This window comes from Aquarana catesbeiana, linkage group LG06 (assembly GCF_042186555.1).
Source record: "Aquarana catesbeiana isolate 2022-GZ linkage group LG06, ASM4218655v1, whole genome shotgun sequence".
Lineage (NCBI taxonomy): Eukaryota > Metazoa > Chordata > Amphibia > Anura > Ranidae > Aquarana > Aquarana catesbeiana.
The window spans coordinates 303961275-303979808 of record NC_133329.1 but is presented as its reverse complement, the minus strand read 5'-3'; the positions used below and the strand labels follow the sequence as shown (position 1 = coordinate 303979808).

At 40.5% G+C, this 18534-nt stretch overlaps 1 protein-coding gene across 1 annotated transcript in view; it reads right to left on the bottom strand.

The window, feature by feature from the left end:
- The window catches only part of SPAG16 (sperm associated antigen 16), a 1492162-nt gene that overhangs the window by 623593 nt on the left and 850035 nt on the right, over positions 1–18534 (bottom strand). The gene's annotated exons all lie outside the window — the stretch shown is intronic.

The following is an 18534-nucleotide window of genomic DNA, read 5'->3' as shown; positions in this document are numbered from 1 at the left end:
AACTAGCTTGCTTAATTTTTTTCTTATGCCCCGTACACACGATCAGACTTTCTGATAACAAAACCGTGGATTTTTGTTTGAAGGTTGTTGGCTCCAACTTGTCTTGCATACACACGGTCACACAAATGTTGGCAAACAATTACGAACGTAATGACGTACAAGACGTACGTGATATCTCCATTACGAATGCTAGTTTTACAAGACCGAGCACTTCTGGCTAGTACTTGATTCCGAGCATGCGTGGACTTTTGTCTGACGGACTTGTGTACACACGATCGGAAAGTCCGACAACAAAAAATTGTTGGCGGTAAATTTGAGACCCTGCTAGCCAACATTTGTTGGTGGAAAGTCAGACAACAAATGTTCGATGGAGCATACACATGGCCGGACTTTCCGCCAACAAGCTCACATCCAACATTTGTTGTCGGGAAAATCCAATCATGTGCACGGGGCATAAGTCATTGGCCTAAGTATACAGATTAAAAAGTCAGAGTGAAATCAAAACTTCCATTCTGTATACTTTCAGATCAGTGCCTCAGAAAGTATTAAAGCCTTTGGATCACCATAATAGTCAGGCAGCATACCCAGAAGAAATGATCAGTAATAGCCTCCTCTATAATCTCTCAGTCCAGCTTTCTAAAAAGTATCAGATAAATATTGGCTGCACTGTAACAAACACCTATTGTGGCAGATTGGTGGTTCTGGTTACAGTCGTAGGAGCCACAGATAGTAAGAGTTAATGTTGCATTGTTTCTATGGGATACTGCACTATATACATCTTGTACTGTCTTAAAGTAGAATTTCAGGCCTTGTAACTGCCTCCCCCTCCTAAATGCTATACTAACTAAACTGTTTAAAAAAAGATGGCTATGCCTACCTATTTTGTCTGCAGGGAAGAGGAGGGAGCGCCAACAATGGATGGGCCAAAGTTAGCCTATGGGTGACGTCACTGATCAGGTATTACCAACTGATGTTAGGAGCTCTTTCCCTGCAGCCAGTGCTGGCTGACACAGGGGAGATCACATGACCAGACCAGAGTGGCCTGATAATAGGCAAGTAAAAACTTTTTTTTTTTTTTCTACACGTTAGTTAGTTGAGGTGTTAGGAGGGGGGAGGACACATTTTTAAGCATAGTTAGCAAAAGCCCAGAATTCTATTTTAATGAATAATAATCCCAGAGAGGAAAATGGCAACATTATAGTAACATGACCAGTCAGGGTCGTGGAAGCCTGCTTTTCTGAATTGATTTTAACCTCTGTTTCGGAGGTTACACACGCCATGTACTTGCACAATGCCTGTGATGGCGATATCATTGAATCAATCACAGTGATCACATGTGTAAATACTGGCTGTGTCTACAATCAGCTCTCCCCTTATTCTCACAATTGCTGTGGATTGCTTCTACACTTCAAAGCACAGAATAATAATGATAATAATATTACTAATAATAATAAAAATCAGCTCCATTCTCTGGACACGTCCAGCGACTCTCTATGTCATTGACAAAGCATAGCCGACAGTCGATGTTTGTAAATACTTGTATGTATTTTGTAGTATAAATGTATTTATATTATATATCAAAGTGAAAGTACATTTACTGATGCTCTGTTAGCCTGAAAACTTTCATCTGTGTGCCCCATTTGATCCTGGCATGGATCAGTTATAGTTGCCATTTAAACACATCAGTAACAGCATGCAAAACACGAGATCACCTTGGGGTGTTTACTTTCAAAAAAAGGGGTCATTTTGTGGATGTTTGTACTGCCCTAACATTTTTATTTGATATGTCTTGGAAAAGAAAGTAAAGGAAACATAAATGTTTGATCTTTTTTCTTTTGCATAATACAAATAAATATCCCAGTGATTATTAACCACCTCAATACCTGGCACTTTCACCCCCTTCCTGCCCAAGCCAATTTTCAGCTTTTAGCACTGTCTCACTTTGAATGACGATTGCGCGGTCATACAACACTGTAAGCCAAATGCCATTTTTATCATTTTTTGAGACAGATAGAGCTTTCTTTTGGTGGTATTTAATTACCATGTTTTTATTTTTTGCTTAACAAAAAAGGACAAAACATTTAAAAAAAAAGTTTTTCTTAGTTTCTGTTATAAAATTTAGCAAATAAGTGAATTTGATTCTTCACTGATGTGCGCTGATGAGGCTGCACCGATGGGCACTGATGAGGCTGCACCGATGGGCACTGATGGGGCTGCACTGATGGGCACTGATGAGGCTGCACCGATGGGCACTGATGGAGCTGCACTGATGGGCACTGATGGGGCTGCACTAATGGACACTGATGAGCAGGCCCTGACAAAGCTGCACTAATGGGCACTGATAAGCTGTACTGTTGGGCACTGATTGGCTGCACAGATAATCATGGCACTGACAATAAGTGCCCCGATTATCAGTGTAAATGCTGTACTCACTGTGCCCTGTTAGATTGGCTCTTCTTTCCTCACACACTGTCTTTGTGTGAGAAAACGAGAGCCAGCAAGACTGTTTACATGTGACCAGCTGTAATTAGACACAGCTGATCACACAGTAAAGGACTGCTGTGATTGGCCCTTTACCCTGATCTGTGATCCGCTGTGTCCAAGGGACATTTTCTGGAATGCGCCCCAGGGGATGCAGGGAAGCGTGTTCTCAGTAGAACATCTAGGGACACCCTCCATGAACTGGAGAGCGACACTATAGCCAATATACAGTGGTCAAGTGGTTGAATAAACAAAAGAAAGTTTTATGGGAATCAAAAAATGATATAAAATTCATTTAAAACGTAACTCCACTTTTGTTGAGAAAAAAACATTCCCCTTCTGGGTGATCTATGTACATTGCAAGGATTTTTACAAACCTTCTTGCAGATTCCTACCTTTTGTTATTCTGAAGAAATCACGGTTTGTTCCTCTGTGCCCCTGTTCTGAGTGAATCTAATGGGAGTGGTTTCATAATTATCAACCAGCTGCTGCAGCTGTAGATCTCTAATGAGGGAAACTGCAGGGTCTGCATCCCTTTAGACGAGATTTCCTACTGGGAGTATCTCACCAAAAATTATTTTTTTGTTGCAGGTAATGCCAAAAATCTGACTTGTATCTTAGTGTAGACTTCTGGGAAAATTGGTGAACCAATCACACAAGCAGGAAATTATGTTTCTGGGGGGCGTTCTGCACACACTCTATGTACAGAACACCTCTAGGTAGCCATATTGCACTAAAATTTGTTTAAAAAAATAATGACAGCAGCGGCTAAACCATGTGATATATCCACAGTTTAAAATTCCTTATGTCCAAAAAAGCCACTGGGAAGATCAGTGTATTGCTGTTTATCCACCCTTACCTTTCTATGCAGCTGAGAACAGAGGGTATGTGATCACTTATGTTTTTTATATGTATACATAAATGTTTTACCTTTCATTTTGATTTTAAACTGCATGGTTTTTACAAGATGAGGGTTTACATATACTCTAGGAGTGGGGTGTAGCTACAACCATAAAAAGTGAGACTTTTAATACCAATGAAGGACACTGATCTGAACAGGACCAGGTGCTATATGCACTTGGTCTCCTTCACAATTAAATACAAGTTTGAAAAATGCAGCTAGAACTCTTCTTTATGCTACTCATAAAAATCAGATGAATACTGTCACCATTACTATACCACTAACATGTGTATCTCTCTCTCTCTCTCTCTCAAGCACGGTGAGAGTGGGATGACATCGTATGACATCCTCCCAAAACAAGAGAGCCGTCACCCGCCCGTCATTTGTCAATACAGTGGGCAGGAGGTGGTTAGAATAATACTTTTCATTACAGCTGTATTTATGTACAATTTTCTTGTATAACATAAGTTACTTGAGCCTGGTACACATGGGCCAAACATTGGCCGGTTCAACAAAAACTGTCCGACATTTGGCTTCTGTGTACATCAGCCTGTCCGACAGAGGCTGGGCAAACAGCCAGCTTCTGTCAAATGGGCATGCGGGAAAACCAGCATCTGATCAGCACTGGCAACCAATGGCTGCAAGTGCTGACCGGTGTCTTATTGCAAAGGGGGGGGAGCCCCCCTGTCAGAACACAACAGCTCAGCGGGAAGATTGCTGTGTTAACATTCATTTTTTATTGGTTAGGCCGCTGGGTTGAACGAAAAAAAATAAATTAAAGTGAGCTCCAGGCTTTAAAGTGCTGCTTTACTGCTATCTGTGGCACCTATGGAGAGATTTCATGTTACCTCCTGTCCTGATATCAATGGTTTCATTGCTAGCCTTCCCCTACTCCACCAAAAACACATTTTTCTTTATGTCTGTGTTCCTGTTGGAGAGTTTTTCTTACTTTCTGTCCACTAAAAACATTGTCAGCAGGACAGGAAATGAGGACATTTTTCCAAAGGTGCTCTGGATAACATTAAAAACCTGACAGCTGTTCCAACCCTTTCCATACTCTATTCAAAGCTACAAAAAAAAATTTGACTTTTCACACTTTAACTTTTTTTTTTTTTTGCTTACGTTTTTTTTTAATGATCAAGCATGGCTACATACACTTATTGTAATGTAAAAAGCAAGCATGTTGGAAAGAGGTGATCAAATAATAAAACGAGTGTCATGATGTGATTACGATGTGGGCAAGAATGGTAAACAGTTGCACTTAGGATATACTACCTGCTTATTCAGATTTCATGTTCTTCTTTCATCATATTTTCAAAGACTTTCAGATTCATGGTTAAAAGCAGGGTTTTCGATCTACAATTCTTCGGGGTGGGCATGTTAGGCAGAGATTAGATGTACAGTACTAGCTTCCTTCTGCTGCCCACAGGACTGTTATGCTTTGCAGCCTACAGTGGATTAGATCAACTGACATATGATGACCTTTAAATAAGCCACATTTCCTAATACTGTGGAACAACAAAGGAAAACAAGTATGTGGCTGAAGTTTTGGAAATCATCAATAGTGTTGTTTTATCTGTTAACACACTAAATCGCTAAAAACGTCTCTGATCTGCACATCAGATGATCAAACATCCACGCTAATTGCACAGAGACAGAAGCTTTAATTTGCAATGATTCAGAAATTTAAGTAACCTATTCTATAGGAGGGACCAGGCTCTGCCTCTCTATTCTGCCTTTATTGTTGCTCCTAAATTTTCTACTACTAATCTGATCCCCCTTTTTATTATTTTTATTATTATTATATTACAGGATTTATACAGCCAACAGTTTGTGCAGAATTTTACAACATGAAAGCAGACAGTACAGTTCCAATAAAATTTAATACATGAGGAATCAGAAGGCCCTGCTTTTGTGCTGAGAACTCAACCTACTCTCCTCTAATGATCAAACTTGTCCTGACACCCCTCCCCTGCACAGCCATTCACTGGGAAGATCAGTGTACCGCTGTTTATCCACCCTTACTTTTCCTTTAAAAAAAGGGTGGGGGGGTAATAATGTTTTTTATATGTATACATGAATGTTTTACCTTTCATTTTGATGGTTTTTACAAGGTGAGGGTTTGCATATACTCTAGGAGTGGGGTGTAGCTACAGCCAGAAAAAGAGAGACTTTTAATACCCATGAAGGACACTGATCTGAACAGGACCAGGTGCTATATGCACTTGGTCTTCTTCACAATTAAATAAAAGTTTGAAAATGCAGTTAGAACTCTTCTTTATGCTACTCAAAAAAATCTGATGAATACTGTCATCATTACTATACCACTAATATGTATATCTATATAGACACTTGTAAAAATGATCATTTTTCATTTTATTCTTCAGTATTATTTAAATGTTTTGGTTATATTTGGGTTGATTTACTAAGTGAGAAGAGGCTGTCCAGTTTGCAAATGAATTTTAACTTAGCTTAGTAAATAAAGTGAAGCGCTGCTGACTTCAGTCATTCAATCATATCAAAACTTTAGTTTTGTTTTCTATTTAGTTTTCTATGCAGGTAATTGGGTATTCTTATTTGGGTACATTTCCACTTCAACTCAATGTGAAAAATGAATATTCACTTTGCAAGGTAAACATGCTCTACTCTGAGTAAATCAACACCACAGATTTACATATTATTCATACCAATGCTCTCTAATTCTTTTTCCACATGACTATAAATTAACTACTTGTCTACTGGGCTCTCCTTACACGCTGTCCATATTTACTTGTTTGCATGTGATTAGCTATGATTGGACACAGCTGCTCATGGGTAAAGAGCCTTGTCATCGGCTCTGTACCAAGATCAGTGATGCGCCATGTCCCAGGGACAGAGCGCACCACCGATCGCCGTGCTGCGCCCCCCCACCCCGCGAGAGTGGGACAACATCATATGACGTCGCCTCAGAACAAGAGAGCCGCCACCCGCCTGTCATTTGTCAATGCGGTTGGCAGGAGGTGGTTAAAAAAAATACTTTTCATTAGAGCTGTATTTAGGTACAATGTTCTTGTACAGCATATTAGAATAAGTTACTTGAGCCTGGTACACATGGACCAAATATTGGCCGGTTCAACAGAAACCGTCCCACATTCGGCTTGTGTGTACATCAGCCTGTCTGACAGAGGCTGGGCAAATGGCCAAAAAAAACCAGCATCTAATTGGCATCTGATCAGTACTGGCAACCAATGGCTGCAAGTGCTGACTTGTGTTTTAGGGCAGGGGGGCAGCTCAGCAGGAAGATCGCTGTACTAAGATCGCATAGTTAGTACAGTGAGCTCCTCCTGAGCTCCTTAGTTTGGTTAGGCCACTGGGTTGAACAAAGTAAAACTTAAAGTGTGCTCCAGGCTTTAAAGTGTATGTCAAGCCAGAATTGTCTTTCTTCATTTTGACTAGAGCAGGGGAAGTTTAAAACATCTGTCAGGTTTTTACTGCTATCTGTGGCACCATCTGCCTACAGGCACATAGTATTAAAAATCTGACAGCATTGCTAGCCTTCCCCTACGCTACTAAAAACACATTTTTCTTTATGTCGGTGTCCCTGTTGGAGCGTTTTCCTTACTTTCTGTCCACTAAAAACATTGTCAGCAGGACAGCAAGTGAGAGGACATTTTTTCAACTGTGCCCTGGATAGCATTAAAAACCTGACAGCTGTTCTAATCTTTCCATGCTCTATTCAAAGCTACACTTTATTATTACATATTGCCTGGTTGACATGATGCCTGTTTTTTTTTTGTTTTTGTTTTTTTTTAATGATCAAGCATGGCTACATACACTTATTATAATGTAAAAAGCAAGCATGTTGGAAAGAGGTGATCAATAATAAAATAAGTGTCATGATGTGATTACGATGTGGGCAAGAATGGTAAACAATTGCACTTAGGATATACTACCTTCTTATTCAGATTTCATGTTTTTCTTCATTATATTTTCAAAGAATTTCAGATTCATGGTTGGAAACAGGGTTTCCTATCTACAATTCTTCGGGGTGAGCATGTTAGGCAGAGATTAGATGTACTAGTTTCCTTCTGCTGCCCACATGACTGTTATGTTTTGCAGCCTACAGTGGATTAGATCAACTGACATATGATGACCTTTAAATAAGCCACATTTCCTAACACTGTGGAACAACAAAGGAAAACAAGTATGTGGCTGACGTTTTGGAAATCATCAAAAGTGTTGTTTTATCTGTTAACACACTAAATCGTTCAAACGTCTCTGATCTGCACATCAGATGATCAAACATTCAGGCTATTTGCACAGAGACCGAAGCTTTAATTTGCAATGATTCATGAATGTATGTAACCTATTCTATAGGAGGGGACAGGCTCTACCTCTCTATTCTGCCTTTATTGTTGCTCATACATTTTGTATTACTAATCCGCTCCCCCTTCCTACAACACCAACAATTTCATCATTATTATTATTATTATTATTATTATTATTATTAGAGGATTTATATAGCCAACAGTTTGTGCAGAATTTTACAACATGAGAGCAGACAGTACAGTTAAAACAAAATTTAATACATGAGAAATCAGAAGGCCCTGCTCCTAAGAGCTTACATTCTAAAAGGGAGGGTCAAGTGATACAAAAGGTTATAACTGTGGGGGGGGGGGGCTCATGGAGAAAAATAAAAGTACAGTTGCTAGGTGGAGGCAGGATAGGCTACTCTAAAAGAGAGGGGTTGTCAGGGATCACCTAAAAGTGGACAGAGTAGGAGATAGTCGGACAGACTGGGGTAGGGAGTTACAGAGGATTGGAGAGACTCTGGAGGAGTCCTGGAGGTGAGCAAGAAAGGAGGTGACAAGAGAGCTAGAGAGCAGGAGGTCTTGGGAGGAACAAACAGAATTTGATGGCTTTGTAAGTTGTGGTTAGTATTTTGAATGTTATTCATTGAGTGAGAAGAAGAGGAGTAGCAGACACTAAACAGTTGATAAGGTGAAAGAGTCTGGCAGCATTCATGATGGACTGAAGGGGGGATAGTTAATGTAAAGATGATCCAATGAGGAGGTAGTTGCAGTAGTAGAGGCGAGAGATAACCAGGGAGTGAATTAGAAGCCTTGTGGTATCATTGGTTAAAAAATTTGGGAAATGTTGTGGAGGTTGAGGTTGCAAGATTTGGTCAGTGATTGGATTTTGGGCCGATAGTTCAGAGTCCAGGATTATACCAAGAAACCTGCCATGCAGGGACAGACTAATAACTGTGCCATCAATCTTGACAGAAAAGTCAGGGGAAGGGGCATGTGGGGATGAAATATTATGAGCTTGGTTTTGGATAGATTGAGGAAGTGCTGTAACATCCAGACTACAATACCCATAGATTTGGGTGTCACCAACATAGAAATGGTATTGAAAGCCATGGGAGGCTATCAGCTGACCAGGGAGGAGGTGTAGATCGAGAATAAGATCCAAGAACAGAACCTTGGTGGACCCGATGGAAAATGGAAGAAGAGAGGAGGTAAAATATTAAGTGACATTGAAGATGTGGTGGGATAGGTAGGGTGAGAACCAACCAAGTAGTACAGTCATGGAGGTCAACCTCATCAAAGGCAGCAGAGCGGTCCAGGAGTAGGAATAGAGAACAGTGACCATCAGTTTTAGCCATTAGTAAATTGTTTGTGAGTTTTAGGGAGAGCAGTTTCTGTGTTCCAGGTGAAATCCCGACAGAAAGGGGATCAAGAGGGTTATTCTCAGTGAGATGACTAGCTCAGGTGGTTGTAGACTAGGAATTCAAGGAGTTTGGAGGCAAAGGGGAGCAAGGAGATGGGTTGTTGGTAGCATCCAAAGAGAGCATTTTAAATATGGGGATAATCAGTCCATGTTGTAGAGAGTTGAGGAAGATGCCAGAAGAGAGAGAGAGAAACATTGTAGATGTGAGCTTTTTTTTCTAATGTCCACCTAACCACCTGAGCCATGTTCCCTTGCAAATACTATGGTCACCCTGTTGCTCTAACTTAAAGAGCAAGAGGGTGACCATAGTATTTGCAAGGGAACATGGCTCAGGTGTTTAGGTGGACATTAGAAAAAAAAAATAGCAACCTCGTCTATGGTAGCATGTTTAAATGAGGGACGCAATGAGTATACCCATCGATATGGAATGTTAGATGGGGGAGATATCTGTACAGTCGAGATATCATCATGAATTGTAGCAATCTTATTTTTGAAGTGATTAGTGATCTCCTGGGCAGTGAGTTAGAGGAACGAAGTACAGGATTAAAGGCAGAAAAGAGTGGACAGCGACTGAATGAGAGGGTGTTAATAAGAGTGAGAAAATAGTTCTGCTTGGCAATGTGGAGGCAGGAATTGTATATTTGGAGTGCAGATTTATAGTGGTTGAAGTCTGAGACTTAGTTTTACACCACAGACTCTCAAGAGTGCAGCTCCATTTTTTGAGACTTCTGGTATCTTCTAATATCAACAAAAATATGTTGTGCTGTCTTGTTAAACTATATATTCAATAGATATACATAACATCCCAAATATTATGCAACAATCTATCTACTATATCAAATGCATAGTAATATCCAATCAGTATCCAATCACAGTGCTCATTAGTGAAAAAAACATGCTTCAGGTGTGTGAGATCTGTGCATAATAATCCAACTGCTTACCAGAGCAATACGCCCCGCATTCATAGACGTCATACAGCCCTTTCGTACAAATCCCCATTGGATGGCTGGATCAGACTATTTCCCCTTTTGGCAATAATAATCAGAAGGAAACATTGAAGAAAACTCCATAGTGAAGTATTATGGACACCATTTTTTTATTGTAAGAAATATTGATCGTCACAAACAAATCTATTTATGCAGCAAAACACAGAGAATGCTCCCCTTTCTTCAGGGGGTTACGGACCTTAATACTACGCTGCACCCTATGCAGGTTTAGTTTCAAGGGACATCTTCCTGGGGCATGTTTTTTACACATGCATTCACTTTGTTTTATCACCGATGAATATTGAGCACTGTGATTCATATTGTTTGGATACTACTGTGTGTTACATATAGTAGATAGATTGTTAAACACGACCTGGGAATTTATGCATATATGTTGAATTTATCATTTTTGCTAATATCTGTTTATTATTTTCGTGTCTACATAATAGTGCGACTGTCTTGTAGTATTACTTTGTTAAGAGTTTGAACACTTTGAGTGCAGTATTTTGGTTTACTAGCTCTGGTATCGTCTGTTTGCCAAAGTTGCAAAGTCAGGGCTTGATTCTGTGTGTAGTGAAGGGGGGCGAATTTGTCCAGGGAGGATGACAGTAAACAGTTGTAGACAGGAGTGGTCAGGTTGGAGCAGAACAGGGGCATGATTTTGTCATAAAAGTGGTCAGTAGCAGAATAGAGAAGAGAAGAGTTTCTATGGGTAACGGTTAGGCAGATGGAGGGAGAGGAGATAGAAGACAAGGAGAGATAAGGTAGTGAGGATTGTTGGAGAGGTTCCAAGGTGTGCATAGGTAGAAAAATACAGTGTCAAATGTGTTGGCATCATTTCATTGTCCTGGTTCTTTCTAAATCCCATACTAAATCACTGCAGTTCTCAAACACCATCAGAAGAGTGTGCAAGACTGTAGTTTTTGAATGAACTGAGGTTAGGGAGATTAAGTGGAAACCTCATATCGCCCCAAAATAAGAATGAACTGAATAGGGGTACTTGTTTACAGCGTATGTACAACTAAAGGCTCCTGTGTGACAGCTAAACAAGTCTAAGATCCAGTTACTATGTGATACAAAAGCCTCAAAGTAAACTAAAGCTTCCTTTACCGACCAGACGGAACTAAGTCTTGTTTTTTTGTGTCTCACATGCTCTCCTGCCCAGACACTGCAGCTCACAATGGGATGATTTTAATCTACAAAACTGGGGGGGCCTAAGTGTGACCATGTGCTGACTGAAACTAGTGTCAGGAAAGGCATGCAAGTAGACAACATGGTTCCTCAAGACCAATGTTTCTCAATTCCAGTCCTCAAGTATCCCCAACAGGTCATGTTTTCAGACTCACCATTATTTTGCACAGGTGATTTGATCAGTTTCACTGCCTTAGTAATTACCCAGCCGTTTCATCTGAGGGACATCCTGAAAACATGACCTGTTGGGGGTACTTGATGACTGGAGTTGAGAAACATTGCTATAGACAGACTTCTGTCTCTTCACAGGCTAATTCCTGCTTCCAGACATACATCTGTGGTGCAAATCTGTGGTGGATCCTGCTGCATTAAAAGTCTATGTAGTTCTTGTAGTCTCACAGCTTTACGCTGTGGCAAACAGGAGAGATGAGAGTAAAGGAAGTCCACTGTATCAGGGCCAGCCTTATGCAGGGAAGCGGCACGGCAATGGGCGATAATTTTGCGCCGTCATATGCCAATCTAGCTATGGGATTGTGGGAGGCCCAATACATATGGCACAACAATCCTTTTTCTGGAAATCTAGTATTTTTTGGTTGATATATTAATATTTTAATCATTTTGAATGGTCCAAATGAATCCATTACACAATGTGTCACACATTGCAATAACAACCCACATGGGCTTTCCTTTACACATGTCACAGATCCAAATAAACTGGCTTTTCTAGACTTGGAGTTATACCATATTGGAGACAAGATACATGCCAAAAACCTATTTAAACCCACGGCAGGCAACTCTTTACTACATTACAAAAGCTGTCATTACCATAAGTAATAAGTAATGCAATCCTAAAAAAACAAATTATATACATATTACCTTGATGACCAACCCCCCAAAAAAGAAACAGAACCCTTTTATGAGACCATTCGATTCACCACAAAGTTTCACACAGAACACAAAAAATGGACTAAATCCTCAAAAAACACTGGAAAATACTATCTTCTCTTCAAGCTCTTCTCCCCGAACAACCGTGAGTTACATACAGGAAAGCTCCCAATCTTAAAAACAAAATAGCCCCCAGTAAGCTAAAACATCAACCAAGCACTCCATCTCCCCGGCTTTGCCTTATTCCTATCATAGGCATGTATAGGTGCAATAAACCATTATGCAAAACCTGTGCTTTTATAAAACATGGAAAAAAAGAGTTTATTGCAAAAGGTAAAACACATCAATTTGAAGAGTTCTATAATTGCTCCTCCGACCATGTCGTTTATTGCTTAAGCTGTCCCTGCTATTTACTATATATGTATATATATATATATATATATATGTATATATATAACAAACCATCCGTCCATTAAGAGAAAGGCTTGGCAAACATCGCAGATGGATAGAAGGAGGCATAGACAAACATAGATTTCCCCGCCACTTTGCCAAACACCATCTACAATCATCTGCAGGTTTGGAAATATGGGTAGTAGAGCAGATACCCAGAAACCTCTCGGAAGCCAAGAGATTCCACAGGTTTTGCGAATGTGGGACATTTTGGATTTATTTTTTAGATAGATTATCGCCTGGTGGCCTAAATGACGGACTTCCGACAGACTTTCGAAACGACCGGACTTGCCTACACATGATCACACCAAAGTCCGACGGATTCGTACGTGATGAGGTACGACCGGACTAAAATAAGGAAGTTGATAGCCAGTAGCCAATAGCTGCCCTAGCGTTGGTTTTCGTCCGTCGGACTAGCATACAGACGAACCAATTTTTCGACCGGACTCGAATCCGTCGGAAAGATTTGAAACATGTTTCAAATCTAAAGTCCATCTGATTTTCGACCGAAAAGGTTTCTCGGAAGTCCGATGAAGCCCACACACGGTCGGATTGTCCGACGGATTCGTTCCGGCGGACGAGTTTGGTCGAAGAGTCCGCCCGTATGCACACGGCATTAGGCTTCATGTACACGGGGCGTTTTTACAACCTCTCCTGAACAATTTAACTTGACAGATAGTAACCCGCGTTTACATGCCACCGTGTTTGCATTTAGAAGCGTTTCTAAAAAAAAAAAAAAAAAAAAAAAAAAAAATTTTTTTTTTGTAGCCTCCCTGGCGGTTTTCCCGAGTGTGGCTCGGGGTTAAAATTCAGTACCATTAGCGGTAACCCCGAGCCACACTCGGGATCGCATTGCAGGATCCTGGGGCGGCGTTACTTACCTTGTCCCCGGGATCCTGCGATGTCCCCCGCAGTGTCCGAGGGCTCCGTCCTCCTCCGAAGCCTCTCCGTGCCAGGCTCCGTTCCCTACGAGCGGCGCGACGCACGGGGGCGGAGCCTGGCGGCAAATTCAAAAAACTGTCAAAATCATAACACATACAGTACTGTAATCTTACAGATTACAGTACTGTATGAAATGATTTCACATCCCTTTTGTCCCCAGTGCTCTGGCCCATGCCCTGCATGCAGTTTTACATGATATACACTGTTCTTTCTGCCTGGAAACTGGAGATTGTCCATAGCAACCAAAAAGTGTCCCTTTACGTCAAAAGTGGCTTTAGACCAGCTAGAAAACAGCGATAATAAATTAGAACACTTGCAGAATTGAGCGATAGTGAATTGTGGGGAAATTTATTTTATTACTATTTTTTTAAATTTTTTTAAATTATTTATTTTTATTTATTATATTATAATTTATGTTTTTGTGTTTCAAACTTTATCATACCCGGGATATCTACTAGACTCTGGTTTGGACAGATTTAAGTGTGTTATTGTTAAGATTTACAGACCTACAATATAAAACGCCAAATTTCCATGCAAAATAATGGTACCGCTTTCAGCACCTAAAATCCGAAATAATCATACCGCCAGGGAGGTTAAATGGCCAAAACCTACAGTACATTGTTTGTACTATTTCAACTGAATTTTCATTTTTCCCAAGCGTTGAACATTTCCTATTGCCATTTTAACTTTGCACCACTAGGTGGCCACATTTCACCTTCTAAAATGCTGCCTATAGCAATTCTATATTTTCCCCACTAGATGGCAGCACTACTACAATATAAATACTGCACATCTAGTCTTGTATTATTGCTTGAGAAAGGAGTGTGCATTCCTCTCACCACCAGGGTGCGCCCGCTCGGAAACGAGTTGCAAACAAGCCAGTGACGTCATTCCCAACAAGCAATGTGGTCCAGAGAGCATTCCACCCCTCTCCCTTGGCTTTCCACCTACACACCCACATCTTGCCTGGCTAGGACAGCTGTCAGAGCGGCCAGGACAACTCTCCCTGCAGATCAGTACCATGGATGCATTACTGGAGTGGACTATACACATGAAGATGTGCCTGTCGTTAAGTATTAAAATGTGAGTTTTTACTATTGTGATTTACTATATATGTTACAGTCCACACTCAGAGGCGCCTGCTTTTTTTTTTTTCTTTTAATTCCTGTTTCCTCTTGTAAACGTAGGAATTTGACTTTTATGCGCGTGCATATGGGCACGCGCATATGTGTGTGTGCACACGTGCGCATCAGCATGCTCACATGCACTGGTGACAGATGTTGGTGCCAAATGGGCTATTTAAAAACTTGCCTACAGGGTACTTTCACCCCCTTCCTGCCCAGGCCATTTTTCAGCTGTCACACTTTGAATGACAATTGCGCGGTCATGTTACACTGTACCCAAATGCAATTTTAAGAATTTTCTTCACACAAGTAGAGTTTTATTTTAGTGGTATTTAATCACTGCTGTTTTTTTTTATTTTTTACTAAAAACGTTTTTGTTAATTTCTGTCAGTAAGTTTTGTAAATAAGTAATTTTTCTCCTTCAATGATGGGCACTGATGAGGCTGCACTGATGAGGCTGCACTGATGGGGACTGATTAGATGCCACTGATGAGGAGGCACTAATATGCCGCACAAATGGGCACTGATAGGCGGCACTGATGGGTGGCACTGGTGGGTACTGATGGGCAGTGATAGGTGGCACAGATAGGCGGCACTGATGAGCAGGCACTGAAAGGCAGCAGTAACTGGCATCACTAATGGTCACAGATTGGTGTCACTGATTGGTGGCACTGATGATCAGTGCCCTGATTACATATCCGGGTGTTCCTAGGGAGAAGATGCTGCTGATCGGCTCTCCTCGCCACACACTCTGTCACACAGCCGATCACATGGTTAAAGAGTGCGTGATCGGCTCTTTACACCCCAGGGGCGTGCAAGAGCAGCCGTTCTTGGCGCCATCATTTGATGTCCACCCAGAATGAGAGTCACGCCGTCCCTCCATCATTGGAAGGTGGGCGGGCGGCAAGCGGTTAACCACCGTCAGTGCTCAGGACCAGTGCTGCTTTGTCTTCCATCCTTCCCTGTATCCTGTGACCCTCTGATTCTGCATCCTGATTCTATTTGCTGACCCAGCTTGTCTTACCCGTCTCTGCACTCTGGCTGCACTGACCCCGGCTTGTCCTTGACCTCTACCTCTGTCTGCTCCATTTGTTTCTCTTCCGCTGCTCCGGACTTGGCTCGTACCCAGACCATGCTCTTGCCTGCTCCTCTGTATCAGAACCGCCCTACCAATGTATGACAGCCTGCCTGACTCTGCTAAGCTCCCTGAGGTTTCCAGTACTTGCCTTACATCCTGCTGTGCCTACTGTTCTACAGTCTGCTACCAGTGCATGCCTCAACCGCCCGCTGTCGCCAGTACCAGCCTGCTTCAGTCTGCCATCCACCAGCTGTCTACCAGCCCACCTTCTTCACTAAAACTACTGATGACTTCTCCTGCCTGGTGTGGATATCTGCTCTGCTACTGGCAAGACCTACAGGTACTCATGCCACGCTGAACTCCTGCGCGTTCTGTTTACAGGGGCCCCGGAGTCAGAGGTGTAAGAGAAGCCTTCCTCATCATTAAAGGCTCTACTACCAGGTATGTGATATACAAGCTTGTGAATCAGCAGTGATAATGCTAATAGTCAATACCCCTGCAACATTTTTCATCTCACAGTAGTGCAAGCAGGCACAGTTTACATGAGAGTGAAAACTCTGCTCTGAATTCTGGAGCAATGTTGCATTGTTAGAAAAAAAAATATAGATATAAACACCTACAGTATGTGGTAGAGTTGCTAAATCCATAAATTGATACTATATACAATCAAACTTCACATTAAGTGCATTTGCCACTGTGCAAAATAGCTATATACATATATATATATAGCTATATATACATATATATATATAGCTATATATATATATATATATATATATATATATATATATATAGCTATATATATATATATATATATATATATATATATATATATATATATATAGCTATATATATATATATATATATATATATATATATATATATATAGTGATAAAAAAAAGTCCACAATATATAAGGCTTGTGTGCCACTGTGCAAAATAGCAAAATATAATAATATATAAAGTGATAAAAATATTATGAAAAAAGTCCAGAAAATTAGATAATATTAATAGGATAATATTATTAAGAGAATCTTCTAAAGGATAAAAGCTCTAAACAGTCTCTACGTGTGAACCGTGTTTCACGAACACACAATGTGACTCCACTCCCTGACTTGTGCCCCTTCACCGAGTGAAATGCAGGCTCACCTCCATATCATAGACACCTATGGGTCAATAGGGCTTATAGGCTGATACTCTGGTTCCTTAAGACACTGTGCGGTTCTCCAGCAACTCCAAGATGATATAGCAAGACAAAAGTGCTTCCAATAGTGCAGTACCTAGGTGTAAGCCTGAACAAACCTTACCACCCCCAAGCTTCATACAATGCGCTCACATTTATTGATTAAAAAAAAAGGCATATAACAACATCCAGCAAGTCTCAGGTATTGTGCTGATAGTCCCACCGCCAGGCTCCACCTCTACACCACAACACAATATTTATGGACCTGACTATAGATGCAGCACATATTTTAAAGTAAGGCCATAATTCCACTTTAAATAATTTGGATGACATGATAAACTATTCAAATTACTTTTCATTTTATCAATGTTTGTTCACTTTTTTAATCATTAGAGGGGTGAAATCGACATTTGTTTTTGACCAGTAATGAGAAATTTCAAAGAAGCAGGACTGAAAATTTTTCTCTAATGAACAAAATTCTAACACAAAATTTCATTTGCTTTTAACATTTGAATTTGAAATGCATGGACTTTACTGAACAAATACTACATACTTGTTCAGTAAAGTCCATGCATTTCAAATTCAAATGTTAAAAGCAAATTAAATTTTGAAGTATACGCCATTTGTCATGTCATGGAATGCACTGAGAATTTTTGTACAAATGTTCATACAAACATTCGTTTGGAAATCTACTAGTGAATGGCCAGCTTTACACAGACAAGAATGAATAAATGAATATACATAGAAACAATTATTGGTTTAATCCACAGGTTCTTTTGCTTAAAGTGGAACTATACTTTAATCCAACGCTGTGCTGTCCTGGAGCTCCCCACTGACCACTGTCATCTTCAGCCGGGTGGCTTCCAGGTATTGACCTCTGTCCATTTAAAATGGCTGGGCCGTGATGACATCAGTCGCGTGCATGCACGAGAGTTCAGTTAATTTGGCATTGCTGAAACTAATATTCCACTTTAATTCTGCCTTTTTAGAATAACAAATGCATAATTTCTAAGGTTTGTTATAGTTAACAATACATTGTTTAAAGAAGTCTATATTTTAGACCAGAAGGAGGAAAAACTGAGGCGTAAGGAAGGACAAAGAGATTTGTGTTTAAAGAGAGACAGTCCCTCTGGATGAGGGGCACTGGGGAGCTATGCAGGGATAGCAGCAGCCAGACAACTCACTATTCCAACTTACTATTGACTGTTATTGAGACACAAACAGCACAATATCAAGTCTTTTCTTCTTTCTTAGATGAGGAAGAGGAATGCCTGTCAGTATAAGGTATATAAGGTAAAACCAAGTATTTTTTCTCACCTCTACTTTTCCTTTCCTTTGGCTTTTAGAAATTTACAAATGCAATAATTTAGAGGTTTTGGCAGATAAACTGTACAATGTAATACAGAGGTCTATATATCAGTCAGGAAAGAGGAACAACAGAGAAGTGAAGAGAGGGATTTGGCTCCAAGATATTGCCAAATAAGAAACAGTTAGGAGAAGCCAGACAACTTAATATTGTAACTCACTGACTATTGGTTATTACTGAATCACAAACAGTGCAATACCAAGTCTACATCTGCAATTGTGGTCAACAAATTAGAC